Source organism: Podarcis gaigeae (assembly GCF_964106915.1).
Source record: "Podarcis gaigeae genome assembly, chromosome: 1".
NCBI classification, from domain to species: domain Eukaryota; kingdom Metazoa; phylum Chordata; class Lepidosauria; order Squamata; family Lacertidae; genus Podarcis; species Podarcis gaigeae.
The window spans coordinates 65,112,994-65,134,916 of NC_139678.1; positions in this window are offsets into that span (position 1 = coordinate 65,112,994).

The window sequence follows — 21,923 nt, forward strand, 5'->3', positions numbered from 1 at the left end:
ATCTGCTTAATATGACAAAAAGCATTAATTGCTGGGAGCCATGATTCAGTCCAGCAATATGGAAATCCATTTTGTGCCTATCTCATCAGTTGTTGCAGAGTTTTCCTAATGAATTGTGATGTGAGATTCTGCTGGGAAATGTGTTTGTCTCTCCCCCCCCACCCCCACTTGCAGGTTCAGTGTGCTCACTGTTGTGACATAGATCCTCCATTAACTAAATGTTTTCATTAAGGTAGTGCATTAACGGGCGCATCTCTTTCCTCTTCAATATCTGGAATAGCCGTAATCATTACTCCACATGCAGTTTTTAATTATTAGGATTTACCAAACGGACTAAGTGGCTAATGTTCATTGTTTTAAAAGTCCCTCTTAACTATTCAATCAGATTAAATGTGTCATCCATTTTCAATCGAGGTGGTATGCATATATCCCACAGGAAAGGGAAAATGCAGCACACTCCGATCTAATGACTTTTACATAAAGGTTGCCTTAATGCTTTACATTTTGCAACACACAAACTGATCTTAATTCCCACTGAAGTCAGTGGTAAGTTTCTCATAAAATTGAGGAGAGGAGCAGAAACCACACCTTCTTCCTGGTTAATAGTGATCATTGACTATAAGAAAAACTAATTTTACACACACATACGTTTCACCTCAAGTGCATTCACCCCTGTCCATGGTAGTAGGCTTGTGCATGCAGATGCATCTGGATACATATGATCACAATGCTCAAGTAGACCCCATTAACTGGATGCATATTTTGATGTGGATGCCTGGAGGTTGTGGTCTCGACCACTTTGGCCACACCTGCCACTGGCATATGACTCCAAGAGGGTTGGTGAAAAGACAGTAGCAGCCAATGTGGTGGGACAGAATTCCCCTTCACTCACACCAGTATTGCTGCAGCTTACCTGGTGATGTAGGAGCCAATTCCTAGAGGCCAAAGGGGCTTCATCCCTCCAATAACATATTTAAGGAGGCTGCCCCCCTCCCCATGTTGATGGGCGTTGCCATTCAAATGGTGTATGTGCACCACACCATGCGATTGATTATGTGGGGTGGGGCTTACCTGTCTCTCAATACTTTATTCAAATTGCACCCCCTGCCTGGTGTAGGGGGGGGGTGTTGCACTTGTAATAATAATAATTTATTATTTATACCCTGCCCATCTGGCTGGGTTTCCCCAGCCACTCTGGGCGGCTTCCAAGTGAATATTAAAAACAGTACAGCATCAGACATTAAAAACTTCCCTAAAGAGGGCTGCCTTCAGTTGTCTTTTAAAAGTAAAATAGTTGTTTATTGCTTTGACATCTGCTGGGAGGGCGTTCCACAGGGCAGGCGCTACTACCGAGAAGGCCCTCTGCCTGGTTCCCTGTAAGGAGCTCCTTGTAGGAGCCTTCCACCAGGGTACTGCCCACTCCTCACCTCACCACCACTCTGCCCAGCCTATAGCATCCAGGTTAGATGTAGCAACACCAATCAAGAGGCTGGCGCAGCTTATGCCCCACCACATGGGGGACTACTCCTAAGAGGAATTTAAAAGGTTCCCTGCATTATACAACCAGCGAGGTGATATTCTTTGTCGTATCGTTAGTTTTCTTTAAAATGATTTCTGCTATCCAGAGCTTTCGATCGGCCCTATCCACCCCCTTTGCAAAGAATGTCAACCATGGGATAGAGGTGCCTCTCATCCATGCGGACAATGGTCATAATTATGCACCCGTGTTAGAGGTTACCTTTAACGCCCTTTGCGATCTGGCTGTATGAGTGGAATGGATTGTTACAGCCCAGAGAGTCACCAAATCTTGCACAGGAAGGATGAATGGTTTGATTCCAAATAGCATGAAGTGACTTTGTAGACAAACTGCAGAAGCTTGCCCTCCTAAGGGTCAAACTAGGTGTTATGTTAACACAGTGTTTTAAATTGTATATTTAGGATTCATCACATCTCTCTTGCAGGAAAAAAACAAGCTACCGGTATGTGGGCCTCTAATCTGGATCAGAAGTGCAATGTTGGAAGTGAGGTTCCTTTCCACTCTATTTTCCTGTTCAAAACTATCCCTGAAGCTAGAGGGAGAATTCCTGAAAGGAATTCAGGCAATATATTCAACCCAATTTGCCAAACTGGTAATAAATAACAATCTCACAAATACATTTAAAATAGAGAAGGGAACAAGGCAGGGGTGCCCTCTCTCCCCGCTCTTATTCATCATGGTGTTAGAAGTACTGGCGAGTAAATTAAGATAGATACCAGAAATACAAGGAATAAAAATAGGATCGAAGGAGTATAAGTTAAGAGCCTATGCAGACGACCTGATGCTATCTCTGGAAGAGCCGCAAGGAAGTATCGGCAAAGCGCTGGAGACTTTGGAAGAATACGGTAAACTTTCAGGCTTTAAATTGAATAAACTAAAGACAAAGATGTTAATAAAGAACTTAGGAAAGGTAGAAAAAGAAAAATTAGAGAAAATATGGAATAATGGTAGCTAAAAAAATAAAATATCTAGGAATATGGCTCACATCAAAAAACATAAACTTAATTGAAGACAATTACTCGACAACATGGAAAGAAATCAAAAAAGATATGGATGTCTGGAACAGAGTCAATCTCTCATGGATGGGTAGGATGGAGGCAATAAAGATGAATGTCCTCCCAAAAATGCTGTTCTTATTCCAAAACATTCCGCTAATTAGGGGGCCTAAATTGTTCAAAGATTGGCAGAAAACCCTCTCAAAATTCATATGGCAGGGAAGGAGGCCAAGGATTAGATTTAAATTACTTACGGATCGAAAGGAGAGAGGAGGATTTGCAGTCCCTAACTTAAGATTATATTATGAGGCCGCCTGCCTATGTTGGGTGAAGGATTGGATAACCTTGGAAGATACCGACTTATTGGATTTGGAAGGGGTAGACAACAGGTTTGGCTGGCATGCCTACCTGTGGTCAAATAAGGAGAAAGCTCACAAAGGATTTTCAAACCATATTATCAGGGGTCCATTGTACGAAGTCTGGGAAAAAAACAAAAAACTGCTAGAATGGAGAACTTGGTGGCTGTCCCCAACAAATATCTTAACAATTAAAAAAATAAATATGAAGGAGCAAAAATTGACATATGAAGATTTATTAATAAGATCGGAAGACAGCTGGAAACTAAAACCATATGAGGAGCTGAAGGGGAAGTTGAAAAATTGGCTACAGTATCATCAAATCAATGCAATATGGACAGAAGACAAAAAAATTGGAATGAATGACAAGAAATCAAAATTTCAGATAGAAATAATTGAAAGCAAATCTAAGTTACTATCCAAAATGTACAACATACTATTAGAATGGGATACAAAAGATGAAGAGATTAAGGAAGTTATGGTGAAGTGGGCCATAGACCTGGGACATAATATAGAATATGAAAAATGGGCAAAACTGTGGAATGAGGGAATAAAATTCACGGCGAGTGTGGCAATCATAGAAAACTTAGAGAAGATGATACATAGATGGTATATAACACCAGAGAAACTAAACAAGATGTATAAGACTGGAAATAAGGCCTGCTGGAAATGCAAAACAAAAGAAGGCAACTTTATACATATGTGGTGGACATGTGAGGAAATAAAAAAATTTTGGGATACGATATATAATGAGTTAAAAAAAATATTTAGATACACGTTCCCTAAAAAACCAGAGGCCTTCTTATTAGGTATTATTGGGGAGGAAATTAGGAAGGAAGATAAAATCTTATTTCAATATTCAACAGCAGCGGCCAGAATGTTAATTGCCCAAAACTGGAAAAGTACAAATATACCAACGGTGAGGGAGTGGCAAACGAAACTATATGACTTTGTCGAATTGGCAAAAATGACGCAGAGAATCAGAAACCAAAAGAATACAAAGTTGAATAATGATTGGACTAAATTCATGGCATATATAGAAGGCAATTATAGAAACCTACCAACTACAGCAGGTATATTATAAAACTTCCGATGTATAAACTAATAACCAATATCAGCTGAAAAAACGGAATCTTTAAAACTAGGAGTCCGAAATCAGGAGGGAAGGAAGTCAGATAGTGAATGTTATGTATTAGTTTAATTTTTATTCATTCCTTTTTTTTTGACTTGCCCCCCTTTTTTTCTCTTTTGTGTTGGTGCATTTTTGTTTTTTCATTTAATGTCTATGTGCTATTTTCTTTTTTGTGTATGTGATGAATGAAACTTAATAAAAAGATTTTTTTTAAAAAAACAACCAAAACTATCCCTGAAGCTGCTAGATTCCCCCAAAGCAGTATGGTTAAGAAAAGTATATTGTATTGCTTTTCCTTGTAGATAAATGGAATCTGTTGCTCTTTATCCACTGAATTGGAAGTGGAGAGGAGGGGAAATTAGCATCCCATCAGAAAGATTAGATTGTAGGACAGGTAAACGTAACTAAATTAGAATTACCAGATTCTTTCTGGCTACAGAAGTCAAGTGGATACAGAATCTAGTGCAACAACTGAGGATGACCCTCAGACGCTAATTCTGAATGGCTGCATGCAGATTAAATGGATATTTTTAAAAACAGTATTTTTACATTTTGCAAGATAAGTCACATATCAATGTGGCCGAATAAACACAAATGCATTGGACATGTTAGGCAAGCATATGCAAACAGTATTTGACATTGTGCTATTTTGGGTGTTTGTTTCCTGGGAAAGAATTGGCAATATACTTCTCGGTGGCACTGTATTTTACATGCTCCCTTTTGCAAGATATATCAGCTACTCAAATCAGAATGCTACATTAACCACACATTTAAACAAAAATTCATAATAGACCTTAAAAAAAAAAAAGAGTGGAGAGGCCAAATCACAACAGTGCAACAGATTAACCCATATTTTGCTATTCACTCTGGTTTTACACTGGCACAGCTAAAAAGTTCATAAATTGGAGTGGGGGGGGGGGGGAAATGCAGGCTAAGTAGGAAGCTGCCTGTCGGTGTGCTTGCTGTGGATAAACCAAGTCAACTACCATGTGCATATGTCATTCTGCAAGGAAGCTGTTAGGGAGAGCCAAAATTAGAATGGCCTTTTCCAATAAGAGAAGGAAATGAAGGTAAGGAAAACAGCAATTCTTAACACAGTTGCTTTCTTAAAGAGAGCGGGGGAGTTACAATCTGATCCCTTAAGCCTTTGCTCCTGGCAATTATGTGCTTGATCAATTGCTATATACAGCATCTAGAGAGCATTTTGACAACCACAGACGATGCCAGTGAAACTTAAGCAGGGCTTCAGCTGAGAGATCTGTTTTTAGTCTAGGGCTCGATCCTGGAATATGTGCAGAGGATAGGACCTCGGAACTATGCGTAGAAGACTCTTCTATCATAAATGAATTCCCTTTCTCTCACACATGACGAAGTACAGGAACCACTGTCCTGTAGCGCTATCCTACAGTTCTAAGTAGTAGGTATATGAATGAATATGCCATATTTTTGTATACCGTATAGACATTTTTAAATGTTAAGCAGTGTAAATATGTGTTTCAAAAAATAAAGTTAATTACTGGACTCTGTGCTTCCCAAGTTTTATTATGCTGAGACACTGAAATGCTGTAAGTTTCACCAGAGCTATTGTTGTCTACATTTTACATAAGCTTTCAGCTGGTGATGGAAATTATTCTCGTTCCTAAGCAATGCTTAGGCCTTGTGGTCCAACGCATTTCAGAGATGACAAATATGAATTAAAGATCATTTCACAGAAAGGTAAACTGTGAAAGTTCATGGCTCTTTCCCTGTTAGAATTATTGAAATGGCAATGTGAAATTTGAAAAGATTGGCAATTTTTGAGGGGGGAAATCGTAGAAGGCTATTATTGCTTATAATAATTTGTATATACTTTTAAGTCACCTGCATTCAAGCTTCTGACTTACGTCTTTGAAAGGCTTGTGACAGTCTAGAATGGATTTGCAACTGAGCTGTAATTCAGTGCAGATTTCCTATTGCTGCAAAAGAGAAAATGGATTTCTCCAGCTCCTATTCAGCTGTAGCCTTTCTCTCTGTCCCTGTTGAGCATGAAAGAGAAAAATAACAGCCTCACAGCAGCTGCTTCTCTCTTTGCACTGTGGCCCTCAATTCAGGTAACTGGTGCAGAGGCAAAAGGGGAGTGGGAGTTGCTCTCTTGTTCCCTGTACAGGCAGTATAAATCATCCCATGGTGGAGTCCTGAGGAAGCCTGGAGACCAGATGTCATCTATGCAAGAGCACAAAAAGAAAGTGGGAATGGAAATGTAGAGAAGTCTTCATTGACATCCTACAAGTTCACATCGTTCAAGAAAGATCCCCACAGACAAGAGAGAGACAGTTATATTGCCATTAGTTCAGAAACACTGTGGGAAACAGAAAGCGTATGAGGGAGAAAAGATTTTTAAAGAAATAGTTTAGGAGACCAAGTTGCAGAGGTGGCGGGAAGAAGTCTTTAAGCAGGCACAGCAGATAAAATATTTAAACAGCCAGCACGTTCTTAGGCATCCTGTTCCTATGCATGTTGCTTTTGAAATGACTAAAGGGGCTAACTTCTGCCATTTAGTGTGCAGCCTTAAAATATTACTTTTGGGATAGGCTTCCAACAAAAGATTAAAAACACATTAAAACATCAGACACTAAAAACTTCCCTAAACAGAGCTGCCTTCAGATGTCTTCTGAATGCCAGATATTTGTTTATATCTTTGACATCTGATAGGAGGGCGTTCCACTGGACGGGTGGAAGGTGGGAAGACCTGGTCTAGAAAGATATTCTGAAGTTTTAAACTGCAGTGTCCACATGTCATTGTCAGCATTGAAATGCCATTTTATATTCTTCTTGTCATATTAATCCAGATTTCTGCTTTCCATAGAAACACACACACACACACACACACACACACACACAGTCATCAATGACATGCTTATGCTGTTTGCAACATCAAGTTCTTGTCTGAGAGCTTCCCTGGAGAATAAATTTCTATGGCTACAACCTTACCCACCTGCTCCTTATGCTGATCTGGGTGTGTGTGAATTGAGTGTTGGTATCTGTCTGCTCACTTCTTCAGCCGGCTTCCCACCTGAGTGATGCTCTTCTGCCTGCTGAAAAGCGTGGATGGAATGCCCACCAGTTGTACCTGCACTAGAGAAAACCAGTGGGAAATCCTGGAATGGGACTTCCCAAGGTCAAGGCAGAACCAGGCCTGAAATAGCCTTCAGTCCGCTGGATCCAAGCCACTCTTGATGGCCAGAACTGGCCTGCATCAGGCCTGATCTGCACGAAGCTAGATATTAGACAAAAAAGAGTCTAAAATGGAATTGGGAATATGGTACACTCTGAGAGGGGTCTACTTCCCCCCTCCCTTGCTATTCATAAGGAATATCAGCTCTCTTCCTCAGCAGCTATTATTATTGGCCTTGGGAAGGTGGGTAAATCAAGTACTGCAAGGGGCCAGTCTCTTCTCTGCAAGCCCATTGCATAGCTTTTTTGGGGGGGGATGCCACACCCTTGAGGAGAACTCAGCATTTTCACACACACACACACACACACACACACACACCAACCTCAATACTTTCTGCAAACTCTTCCTGTTGGCCCTGAAGACTGAACTCCAAGGTATTACCAAAATGGCCCTATAGATTCCAATGGGAATTGAATAAAGCCATTCCAGTGCAATTTACTTCGCCCCCACTCCAGATCCCAATCGCACAACAAGTCATTTAGGATAACTTTAGTTGCTGGTTATTCCCACCACTACCACTTAGTGTGCAACGTAAGCACCACTGAGATGTGCCATACAGAAAAGGCCTCCAAATAGCGAAATCTCCATGGGGAGGGACTGAAGTTAATATAGAAAATTCTGTATGAAGTTAACAAAATATGCATTACTTTGTTGCCTGTGATGAGGGCTCTTAACGCAACTCAGGGGACTCAGTCCTAGGCTGATGGAAATCGACATGCCTCCATTAGCTTCAATTCTTAATTGGCTTAATTGAATTCTGTTAGAATTTGATGGGTTTTTCGAAGCTGCTAATATCGTATGTTACAGGAACTGGGGCTGGTGTATAAAGCATCATCTCAATCGCTCCAGCAAAGGAACTAACCTGATTTCTGCTGTAGAAATGGCAGATGCCCAAAAGCTTGTTGATGGAACACTTACTGGTCCATCTGTATTCTTAACACACTTCCTCAAGAGTCACAAGAGAGCCCTGCTTCCCACCTTCCTCTTGATGTGTCCACAGGGGCAGGGGACAGCAGCATGCTAAATTGGTCAGGAGAATATCTCCCATATCCCTCTTCCCGCCCTTTCCTCCCCCTTCTGTTCAGTCAAGTTTCTTGAGCTCCAAAGTTCATATAATTTGCCTGAATGGAGAATGCTAGAGGCTAGATATGGGTATAGGGCACATAGACTTTCCTTTCTCTGCAACAGCCCATCATTCTTATTGTGAACATGGGAAATGGGTGCAAAAGAAACCTAACTGGGATTCCTCCATATCAGGGATGCTGTGGCAGTGGATTTCCTTTGTCGGCCCGGGCGGGTGCAGGCCTAGGTGAGCCTTCCAACGCTATGATTCTTTGAGTCCTATACAAAGTCTGCAGCTGTGCTGGGAAGGATCATGCCCTAAGTATTAGTTTAGAAAGGTAATCTTCTAATGGCATTTAAAAATCAGTGAATACCTCTTCAAAAATTGCAGCTACTATTCAAGAAACATTTACTGACATTAACTATAGAAGACGTATAGCTTTCTGTAATTAGTGTGCACCCTTTAGATGTGGCTAATTACCTCTTATCAATTAATTTTTTCTCATTAGAAAAAAAAATGAGACTGTAGTCATGAGAGAGAAACGAGAGGTCCGGACCCATACGGCAGCAGAAAATTCAGCTAGATAATGTCTCCGATTTGGTTAATTCCAGGTGACTATCAGGTTATTCAACCTAGGAGAATTTAATGATTCTGGACAGTTCATGCAATGAATGTCCCTGTAAATCATTCATAATTACAAACATAAAAATTAAAAATCAGTCTGAGGAGAAAGATAACATAATATTAATGATGGAGGGCAATAAGCTAGAAATGGACGGCTTGGCCTTTTAATCAAGGACACACTGATGGGAGACCTGTAAACCTTATAGGATTGTATTGGAAATTCAGAACTATATAATTTAATCAAATTAAGTCATTAACTAAAGGTAGATCCCATATTTTTCTCCACAAATAAGTGGGCTTTTCCTACTGTCAAGGAGAGTCTAATCTATTCTAATAGTTTAGTTTTGCTTCTCTTCTTCTTGAAAACTGGGATCATTGAGTTGAGAGGAACTATATACCCTTTAAAAGGTAAAGGTAAAGGTAAAGGTACCCCTGCCCGTACGGGCCAGTCTTGCCAGACTCTGGGGTTGTGCGCCCATCTCACTCAAGAGGCCAGGGGCCAGCGCTGTCCGGAGACACTTCCGGGTCACGTGGCCAGCGTGACATCACTGCTCTGGCGAGCCAAAGCCGCACACGGAAACGCCGTTTACCTTCCCGCTGGTAAGCGGTCCCTATTTATCTACTTGCACCCGGAGGTGCTTTCGAACTGCTAGGTTGGCAGGCGCTGGGACCGAGCAGCGGGAGCGCACCCCGCCGCAGGGATTCGAACCGCCGACCTTTCGATCGGCAAGTCCTAGGCGCTGAGGCTTTAACCCACAGCGCCACCTGCGTCCCTGCGCCTAGGGTCAAATGAAACTCTATGGAACAATCCAAGGTAAAATTTCTTAACTTATGCCTTCAGCTCATAGGTTATTCTGTTAGTCTGTATGGCTGAGAACAAACTTTGTCCAGAAATCTACATCACAAATTCTGTGTCCTTGAGCTGAAGCTGCACCAGCCAACCAAGTAGGCTCTTGTCTGAACGCAGAGGAGAAAGAGAATCCAAGCGCTACAAAACTGTAATAACTCATTAGTTATATACTAATGTATTCCAGACATCCAGTATGACACAAAGTGGGCTTTGGATATAATAAAGCTTATTCTGAACTTGACAAAATATGGGATAGTTTATATTTACAGTAGAAAAATCAGGTGGCTATGGTCTAGTTCACACAATGGTATTTACATGCCTCCAGAAGCCTCCAGATGCCTGTAACAGTAATAGGTCTCCCCCCCCCCCCCATAAAGGCAGCCACCGACTTGCAGTTTAGTGCACATTTATTGTGCCATTGTAGAGGTGCCATCAATAGGCTGGTTGGTTGGTAGGGGATGTAATGCAACCCCTAGTAGAACAACTGTATGTTCATCACTTGCCAATCTTTGCAGAGCTCTGTTCAGCCCACATTTCAGCACATCCATTTGGTTGTGTGAATTAGGGCTATGCACTGAATCTAGCCGAACACCAGATCCTTAAAAAAATAAAAATTATTTATATCCAAAGGCCAGGTCCTGAACTGAAATGGGCTGATCTGAGCAAATCCAGGTTTTGACTGGATCGGATTAGTGCCAGGTCTGATCAGGCAGCCTAGGAAGGGGAGTAGGTGAACAGCCCTAGCATGAATCTTCTCCACATACAACCTATTAAGTGATCAGTTTTCAAGGGGGTTAAACACGTAAGACAAATTCTAGTTTTAAAAATCCCAACACAGAAATGCCCCCAAAGTAGTACCTGTAGGCTTTAATTGCCACTTGGGTGCTTTTGATGCCATTCTCAGTGACCAAACTGTGTCTCCTCCTTGCCAATTGAAAACATGTCTCCTTCCATCTGAAACATAAAACTATTGAAATCTTTCTGCTGTAGCATATTTATAGGATATCGGTCTTTGTTTTACCCTGTAAAATAGTCAAGTGTAGTCACATTAGCACATTTCATTGTAAGTTAGTAAAAATGAAAGTTAATATGACCTGATCATAATCATCCATGACAGAAAGTTGCTAATACGATAAAACTTTCATATCATATTAGAAGGAAAAAAGTCTGTTCCTGCCTGTTCCAGGTCACTTTCAATGTTGCCCTTGAGCATCAAATAATTGCACACATTTGTCTCTCGGTATAAAAAGAAGTCCTTTACAGAATTCAATGGAAAACTGAAGATATTATACTGCACATCACCTTTTGCATTCTCAGAATAATTATCCCTGTACTAAATTATCAACAATTCATTAATTAGGTTTAATTTCCCTGGGATTTGAATTCATATCAGACATATCAGCTTCAAATAAATGTTGGTTTCCATGTTTCCCACTTGCAAAAACATCAGCAGGAAGCAAGGGTCTCTGCTTATTTTACTTATCTCCTCAGAAAGAGCTCCTCCCTTCGTGGCTCAGGGTCCAGTTGATCATGAGAGCTCCTGAGAAGATTATCCTGGCTTGAGGTCATTATCAGTGGAGTCATTAACCAGAAGTTTGTGTGCTGGGTTCCACCGCTATACTGTTTTGTATTTAATACTGATCAGAATTTCACTGAATAAACATTTTAATAAATTTTAATTTTTACATATGCACTTTTCATATTTGCTGTTCAGATTGAAACAAAAGAGAGAAAAGAGGAGGAGGGAGTATGAAAAGAAACGGCCAGGTTACAAAAAAAGAAAGAAAGAAGTGCCCATTTCAACAGTATCGTTGCCTGTGAAATATTACGAATGCAAAATGTAATTACCTTAATGCTATTTTTGATATCATATCAGCAAATTGCACCGAGTCCCCACTGTGACACTTATATTAGGGTAAGAATTATCCTGTTGTGAGTGTCGATCCCAAGGGAAAATGAGGCAGCACAAATGACTGTGATGCTCCAGCAATTAGCTACCTCAAGACAGCAACCACTTTCAATCTTTTTTTTAAAAAAAAGATACTTATGGAATGTTTAACCTGTAAACATCTAGAGCGTCCCTTTCCAGTTTGTTTTGATATTTTAAAGCAATTAATTCTCTAGAGGTTTTCATGCTACATGTATATCTTCTTTAGCTTTCTTACCCTTCTTCCTTCCCCATTTGTCTCTCTCTCTCTCTCCCCCGCCACTTTTTAATAAGAATAAAAATCCCTCACTGCTCTTGAAATACACACTGTGGAAATGTGGACGCTTGCAACAAGCATGCCTTATCATTAACACTAATGCCATAATGCCATAAGACAACAATGTAATGTGCTGGAGGATTATATAACTTCATGTTGAGCAAACAAAAATTAGACCTGCTACAACCCTTTTGATGTGTTTTTTTAAAAAGCTTTCGAGGATTAGGAAGCAGAGACGAAAGAGATGCTTATAGCATTACCTTTCCTGGCTAATGCTTTATACTTTGTCTTGGTCTGTGGGAGATGCCAGCATGGACATCAGAATAAGGTTTAAGTCCCAAAAGCTACAGAACTGTCTACTGATTTATAACCACGCAGGGCCTGAGGAAAGCATTGCATTGAAGATGCCATTCAGAATTCAGCAGTATCTTGTACAGTCCATTATTAACACAGCATGCGGGTCTCATATTTTATCTCATTGTCAGTCTCTTAAACAGCCTGGCTAGTCTCTAAGGCTGCCACCTGCCCGTTATTTTATGGGATACCCCTTGACTCAAAAACATTGCAGCCCATAGAAAGTAACCAATGTCCCCTTTTTGTGTTTCACATAGTGTAGAGCCTGTACATTGTTAATGCTAGGGACAAAGAAAGGCTATGTTCTATGGTGTCCTGTGCTGTCCCATGTTGTTCCATGGGATCTAGCACTGCAGTGTTCTTCCACAAAATGTCCCATATTTCTGCATTTCCATATGATACCATACTTGCCCACCATACAACCATCCCCAAATAGCCCATTTCCCCAAAAATTCTTTTCTAGCCTTTTTAGCCTCTTTTAATTAGGCTTTGCACATTTGCCTCTGTCTCAGTCCCAATGAACACAAAGGGACTTACTTGTGAGAAAACATGCCATGTTTGTAACTGATTAAAATAAATATTGCAGCACCTTAATATAGGGTATTTTGGGAAGATATTTGGTGGTGGTTGCTATTTCTGACATCTAAACAACATAATACTGTGTGGTCATTTGTTGTTGGATAAAGAATCACAAAAGCTTGGCTGAAACAGCTGCTAAGACAGAAATTTGCTGTAATGTCAGTGAAACCCATTAACGCTCTGTCACAAGAGACTAGGGCCCTGCGGGACCTGACATCTTTCCGCAGGGCCTGCCAGACAGAGTTGTTCCACCAGGCCTTTGGTCAGGGCGCAGCCTGACTCCCTCCTCTGGCAACCTGTACAGAATCTTGCTTAATCGGTTGCCATTAATTTGATTTTAACTAATTTTTATAATGAAATATTTTGAATGTGTGACTATTTGATTGTTTGATTATTTGATTATTGTTAGCCGCCCTGAGCCCGGCTTCGGCTGGGGAGGGCGGGATATAAATAAAAGTTGTTGTTGTTATTATTATTATTATTATTATTATTACAGTTTTATGGACTTCTTGCCTTAGAACTGGATTTCACATCATTCTCAGCCAGAATTTTGAAAATACTGTCTTTACACCAACAAATCTGGGCACAACATTTGTACTAGTTGCCAACTTTCAGCATAAACAGATTCACATTAGCAGAAAGCAAAGACTTGAGTATCATTCCTTTCAAAATTCATACAAAGTTAGATTGATACAATAAGGATCTTTTAAGGGAGTTGTGAGGAATCCTTTTAAGCCCAAGGGCGGCATCCCATTATGAGCCACCTTCCATGGAGCGCTTGCCAGTGCTGGGCAGAGCAACAAATGCCTGTTTTAGGTGTGTATACTTGGTTAGTTTCTACACACACTCCTCTCTGTCCTTCTCCCAAGCAAATAAAAAGCATTGTTGATAAAGGTCACATTTCGGTCAGGCAAAACCACTTGAGGGTGTGAAGCAGGACCAGCAAGGAGCATTGGTTGGGGAGAGGATGTGTGGCATGGGGAGACTCCTGAGGGCCAGATAGAGAGACTAGAGGGCCACATTTTACCCCTGGGCCAGAGGCTCCCAATCTCCATTTTAAGGACATTTATGAGTTCTAGTAAACAAACAATATCTCAGGATCAGCCATGCCTCTTCTGAATAAGGAAAATTAAGTGGAGTACTGAAAACATTGTGATAACCTTACCATGGAGAGATTTTGGAACTGAAACATAATCGGAAATGTTAACAAGAGCAATAGATTTCCACATCAAGAATTGTAATTAGATATGCCCTTCTTATGGACTAAGGACATCTTAGAAAGACAAATGCTTGAAGTGTTCAGCCATTGGACCATCTAGGCTGAGGTACTGCTTCCCCTTTCAGTACATCTAACTCATTATCTGTGGTTAGGACAGCAAGAGACCAAGTGGTGTGGAATAATCCTACCGCTTCTCAGAGGAAAAATAACAAACAAGAACATTTCACCCTTCCAATAATATTCACTGACTGTAAAAGTGGATAAATGATTCACAGCCTGATCCTATGGATGGGCCTTTGCTGTCATGATGCAAGCAATATAGTTTGCCTGGCTACAATAAATATAATATCGCTTTTCTGGAAAGTGGCACATAGGCTAGCTTAGACTTCTTTGTCTCAGGAGAGACAAATTAAGTCTGTTGAGGGTTGTGGGGCACAATAGCCAGTTTTGTCCTGTGAAATTGGATCTTAAAGACCTTAGTTCTAATCCCATTATATTATCTGTTGTCTCAGAGGCTTGTACCGCACTAGGATATAAAGAGAGATGTTGACCCTTCTTTGCTTGCTTGCTTCTTCAAGTCTGTACCAGCAGCGTTGTCATATCTTGACGCTTGGATCTTGCTGCCAGGCCATGGAATACCAGACTTGAACCAGTGGTTCATTGGAGCTGTCCAAAAGTTGCAAAAAGAAACTATATCCAAAGAGCAAGTGGCCTTTATTTCGTAAAATTGTACAATGCCTGCTCTGGGAGTAGAACAACATACTTTCTGTGTCTTCAGAAAAGGAAGCTATTGTTTCTTGTCTTGCTCTTCAGCTGATCAGAACACATCTAGATGCCTCTCATCTAGCAGAAAAATGGAATATATCATTCTCCATCCATGCATTAGTGATCTGTTGATCCTAAGAGCCTCTCTCTTGTTCCTCTCTTCTGCAGAAACACACTGTACATGATAGCTCTCTCCTATAATCTATACTTGAGGCTATTAATGTCAATCTAATGCTAAGTCTATGCCAGTCTAATCTCCACCAAAGACAATGAGTATAATTATTAATGTTATATGCTCTGCCTATGTGTGTGAAGAAAGAAGCAGGGCAATAAATAGAAGTGAAATAGCCTGTTATGTGCATAGCTGTACAAAGGATTCTTACTTAAAAGATTTACCCCTCCATAATAGAGTGCATATGTCACATACTCCTTCAATGAACATCTAAGCTTATTTCTCCCCCTATACGGTATATGGTCTTCCCTCAACCCTCATAATGGGTTAGGATGTAGATAGCGTCTTGCTTAGGATTTCAACAGAGTTGTCTACTTCTCACTCTGTGGAAAGTGTCCTGCAGTGCTACAGATAGAGTGCACCATTTTCTAAAAATGATGATCAGGATGATGAAAGGGGTCTGTGCAATAGCGAAAGCACTGCTGCAAACAGAGCAGGCAGATTTGGAAGCAGCAAGCAGCTTGCACCTTTGCACAACCGCAGGTGAACCCTATTGATTGGAGTGAATCTTATATACCCAGGAGCTCACCCACAGTTGCAACACCACAGTAATGGCCGAGTCAACATGATTCATCCAGAAGAAGTGAGTGATGGGTTGTGGCCTTAGAATGGCAGGAAAGGAATTCTGATTGGACATTTTGATTGCATAAAACAACTCATATGCACTTTTAAAATGTTCATAAATACATTCACACATCTGCAAAACAGGCATTTTGTAGCATCAGTGGGGGTGGGGGGGCGTAAATATGGTTACTTGGGGAGAGGCCATCGCTCAGTGGTAGAGTACATCCTTTGTGCACAGAAGGTCCTAGGCTTATCTACAACATCTCTAGTTAAAAGTACCAGGTGACAGCTGATGGGAAAGACCTCTTGCCTGAGACTTGGCAGAACTGCTGCCAGTCAGAATAGACTAGATCAGAGAAGAGATGTGTTCCCTTTTATACAGTGGTACCTCTGGTTACGTACTTAATTCGTTCTGGAGGTCCGTTCTTAACCTGAAACTGTTCTTAACCTGAAGCACCACTTTAGCTAATGGGGCCTCCCGCTGCCGCCGCACGATTTCTGTTCTCATCCTGAAGCAAAGTTCTTAACCCGAGGTACTATTTCTGGGTTAGTGGAGTCTGTAACCTGAAGCGTATGTAACCCAAGGTACCACTGTATTCCAAATGAAGATTCAACTCCAACTTTTTTCTTCTTGTGATACATGGTTAGCATATTTTACATACATATTTTAGCATATATCACAACTCAACCAATACTCTTGCAAGTTCACATTCTTTTTAAATATAGACTTATGATATAGCAATGTTTAACACCTCCTTTTCATATTAGTCCAACATACCATAAGTTAGCCTTCTGTGCAATTTTACATTGTTATAATTTACTATGTGGACAGGCAAATGTATGATGATAAGTACAGGAATACATCACACTTGGTATAACTTTTGTGCTGAACATAATCTACATCTCAATTAATGATCCTTCCTCTGGGGAAGAAAACTACTGAATTAAAGAAACTGACATGCTTAGGATACAATATTCTGATGAATTATAACAAATTTGAATAGTTCAATGAATTTCAGTATTACTGCTTTTTAATCATATGTGATAACCAAACAAATGTGAATTCTTCCATGCGTTTTTGACCATTTACCTGTCAATCAGGATGACGCTGATGTTTCTTTTTTGGTACTTGAATGCTTTGGCAGCAGAAACTAATGAGATAAGCCAAATATAACTACATTGACAGGGTTTGCCTTGTCCTGCTGTGAATGTTCATATCAGGGTAAATGTTACTGTAACTTCTGGCAATGGACACTGAGATTTATAACATGAGTGGCAAGAGTGTTATAAAGGGATTAAAACTACTTCTGTTATTTATCCTGAATGTCTCCATGCTTGTCTCCATCGTTCAAACCAAAGGGCAGTTTGGGGTTGGAGGAAACCTGAACATAAGTATCTAAGCCTGCATATTCCTATACTTGGGAATAAGCCCTATTATACTCAGGGGGGCTTATTTCTGTAGCTCTCTGAATCACAAATCTCTCCATGGCTGTGTACTAAGCACTACTTGCCTCACTTTTATCCCTTCCTCTCCCGCCATCTTTCTATTTTTATGTCAGTTAAGGGTTGTTCAAGAGGAGAGGAGGCAGGTATTGCTGAGAGTCTGTTTTGCACTGTTGCACTCACAAAAACGTTGTGTTCAACTTTACTTTGCAAATGCATGTGCTTGAGTTCATCCTCCCGCACTTCCCCTTGGTAAATGCTTGCCTTTTGGTTTGTCCCTATCTTATTTCTTACGAGTGAAATGACAAGAACGTGAACCGATATTAATGCTCCAGATCTGCTGCACCCATTGAGCTCCCTTCACTTTCCCCGACATCAAGAGCAATCATTTTGACCTGTATATTTGGGTAAGCACTTGCTGAACACAATTCTCTCTGGCAACATCCTTTGCCTCTGAATACCCAGGAGTTATGGGAAACCCTGCAGCAAATCTCTGCTGGAAGCTTTTCCTCATTGTGCCCCAGGGATGCAGGCAGACTAACCTTGCTGTATGTGATAGCTGATGGAGCTTGTGGCTGTTTTGCAAATAACTTTTCAACTTTTAAAGGCTGCAGTAGCCAAAGCAAGTCCCCACTGAATGCCAGCCAAAGTAGACTGCCAACCTGAGACATGAAAGTGCTGGATCATGGCCATACATTGAATTGAAGACACAATGGACAGATCTTTGCTCTGATCTCCTCCATCCAGATTCCAAAGTGATGCCCGCACTTTACCAAAGTAACTTTTCTGTCCTCGGTCATATATATATATATATATATATATATATATATATATATATATATGAATGTCTTTTTAATTGCAGTCAGAGTTCACGTCCCCTGAAATAAATGAGGTCATAGGACACATAAGAATTCAGAACCATTTTGGTGCCATTTTAGCACCATTAAAATAAAATTAAAAATCCAGCAAATGTTCTATGCATTTGGAAAACACACAAAAACCCTTAGTGGAGAAGAAAAAAAGATTCACACAAATCTCACGGAGCGAAGCATGTTAAGTAATGTTTGAGATCAGATCATCTAAATGTGGTTCATTTGGGCTTCTTAAAGAGGTTTTGAAAAATATTCAGCTAAAATTAATGAATGCAACCACAGCTTAGTGACAACTTAATTTCAATGGAATGTAGTCATGAGTAACTGTTGCTAGATTATTCCCCAATGACTACAATTCAACACAGAATTAGGCATGCTTCCACTCTCTGAAATCAATGGCCTTAGATACTCTGGGCAGAATCACAAACAAGCACCCCAACCCAAGAGCAGGAATCATGCCCCGGGCCAGATGATGCATGCATGTTCCCCCACATTCGCAAGCTAAATCTCTCACTTGATCCTTGTATATAAATATCCTGCTAAAAACAAATAAATGCCCTCTCAGACAATTTCCTCATCTCTAATGGCATATTCTGTTGATTCTTTTTATTCAAAATCGCTAGGAAGACCCCTTGTGTTACACTTAGCTCTTTATTTGTCACATGGGGTTCTGTGTTCCTAATGAACTGTTAAAAAGCCGTTAATTAGTTATGTAAATTAGAGAAAGAGAGCACTGTAGAATTAATGGAACTTGGGAATTATTCAGCTCAGCTTTCCGCCCAGACCAAGCTACTGCTTGACACGGCAGAATTGCTAAAAGCTCATAAGAACAAGATCACTATAACCCAGATTTTAAGAACCAACTACTCTCTCTATATTTTTAAAAAAGAACTAGGGTTGGGATAGACTCCACTGGGAAATTATCCTGCACAAGCTGTACTGAAATGAAGATATATCTGGTGCAGTCTGCCCTTAATATAGAGCAAGGGTGGTAAGTTCTACATTCTTGTACTCTCGGGGGTGGGGGATCACTGTATATCTAGGTCAGGGTAGCCAATAGGGTGCCCTTCAGATGTTGGTGGACTACAATTCCCATCATTCTTGACTATTGGCCAGGCTGATGGTCCATCTAATCATGTTGACTACCTTCACTCTGGGTTACGAACTGGGAGCGAAAGTTCATTTGTGCAAAATATTGAAAATATGGGCTGTTGTGCACATGTGCTCAAAGTGGGAAGGGGTGGCATGGGTTAGCCCCTAATGCAGCGCACCTCCTCACGAACTAGAGCATAAAGGACAAGTGAATTAGAGGGGGAGAAGAAGCTGCTGTTCCTTCTTCTGCAGCTTTGCTAGCTATATAAGTATGAGTGCTGTTTACTAATGGTTTCCTGGCCAAAGAGTTAGTGCAGTTAGAAAACTGGACTAGGGTGGAATCTATGCTCATATTAAAAACACTGTGAAAATTTTTTTTGTTTTGTTTTTTAAAAAGTTTTAAAATAGATATATATTGAATTTGCCATTAGCTCACCATTGCCATCTAGTGTCACATTTGTATAATGCACTTAAAATTTTATGTTCGCAGCTACAGTGGTACCTCGCAAGACGAAATTAATTCTTGCGAATTTTTCATCTTGCGAAGCACAGATTCCTATAGGAATGCATTGAAAATCAAACTTGCTCAAATCAGCTATGATTAAGTGGGCGCAAAACATTGGTCATAATATTATGTTTGCTGACTGGGAATGGTTATGGACCACCGGTGTGAAATTCACGGCATGTAATGCCTTAAAAGAAAATATTATGAAAATGATATATAGGTGGTACATGACTCCAGTCAAGCTTGCAAAAATATATCATTTTCCTGATAATAAATGTTGGAAATGTAAGGAAACTGAGGGAACATTCTTTCACCTTTGGTGGACGTGCCCAAAGGTCAAGGCTTTCTGGGAAATGATCTATAATGAATTGAAAAAGGTATTTAAATATACCTTCCTTAAGAAACCAGAGGCCTTCCTCCTGGGCATTGTCGGCCAAATGGTGCCAAAGAAGGATAGAACTTTTTTTATGTACGCAACAACAGCAGCAAGAATACTTATCGCAAAGTACTGGAAGACACAAGATTTGCCCACTCTGGAAGAATGACAGATGCAAGTGATAGACTACATGGAATTGGCAGAAATGACTGGCAGAATCCGAGACCTGGGAGAAGAGCAAATGGAAGAGGATTGGAAGAAATTTAAAGACTACCTGCAAAAACATTGCAAAATGTTTGAATGTTAAAATGATGCAGGATATAAAGACAATATGGTGTTAGTGACATAGCTGAAAGGAATATGTAAAAATGTTTTATGAGAAATAAGGGTGAAAAAGTTAGAATAACATTATGTCAAACTTAAACAAAATGTTACAAGGGGAAAAATTGGAGACAAAATAGTTGAAAGGTATAACACAGAATAAGATTTGAAAAAGGGTAAGGTACTGCTGAATATGATTGTGTAAAAAGGGAACACAGAAAAGGGAGATGTGAGGAAGTTAGGAAAGAAGGATATGAAAATAATAAGTAAGAAATTGGATTTATATGTCTTCTTTAGGTCTTTTTTCTTCTACTTTTTATGTTTTGTATTGCATTTTTCTGTTTTTATTTGATTGTGATAATGTTTTTTTTTTCTTTCTTTTTTTGGTTTTGATTGTGAAGTTTGTTCTATTGTTCAAAATTGCAATAAATATCATTAAAAAAAAATAAATGAAAATCAAACTTGCAAGACGTTTTCGTCTTGCGAAGCAAGCCCATAGGGAAATTCGTCTTGTGAAGCAACTCAAAAAACAAAAAACTATTTCGTCTTACGAGGCATTCGTCTTGCGAGGTACCACTGTATATGGCTGAGTCCCAAGTTCAAATCCCTACTCAGCCAGGAAGCTCTCTGGGTGACCTCGGGCCAGTCACTTTTCTCAGCCTAAACTACTTTACAGGGTTGCTGTGAGGATAAAATGGATGGAGGGGCAAGAATCGTGTGCCTTGCCTTGAAATCGTTGGAGGACATATAGTGGGACATGTACTTTCTATGCTATCGTGGCATGATTGATGCACAGCTGTGCAGGTCATGAGGAACTGTCCAGGAGAAAGGCTGTGATTTGCTGGGAAACTGTTCAGTTCCTTTGGCTTCTACCAGAGCTGTTGTTGCAGTCATGTTATTATTCACAGTGATGTGAATGACGATAAGATGCAGACTCTCTTGCAGTAGTGGACCCAGGGGCTGCTATCTTATCAGGACTGTAGAAATTGACTAGCAGAAAGGACTGAGAAATATAAATGTACACATAAGCAACATGTGCATACAAGCAACTGTTTAAGGATGGTCCAATCAATGACTTCACTCCAGTGTTCAATTTATTGGGAGGTGGGAGTAGGGAGCAAAGGGTCCAATTACTGAAAGCCAAAAGTCCCATCACTTGACTCTTCCAAATGGTAGCCAAAGCAAGACTCCCCTGTAGTCTTTGAAACAGGGACATCACAAAATCGGATTAGAGCCTTTTCCTAGCATATAATTCAAGCGCTGTTTCATTCTTCACCATGGAAGCATACAGGATACTCATACAACATAGAATTCATCAGCTGCTGTACTTAGTCAAAGCACCTTTTGCAAATACACAATGTAGGAACAGTCAGGTAGGTTTACGATTGGAATGCATGAACTCCATAAGTTATTAACATTTCCAATTTGTACATGTCAGGCTCACATTTTGTCCTCTGGTGTGCATTGTTAACTCCTTATCAAGGAATGCACAATAAGAACTCAGGTATCAAAGGGAGGCAACAGCTCTAGTCTCAAGCAGAACTCAGTTATTCCTATGAAAATCCCTACTATTAAAGAGCTTGTTTTCAATGTTCCTGTACAACGATGGCATCAAAACACAATGAA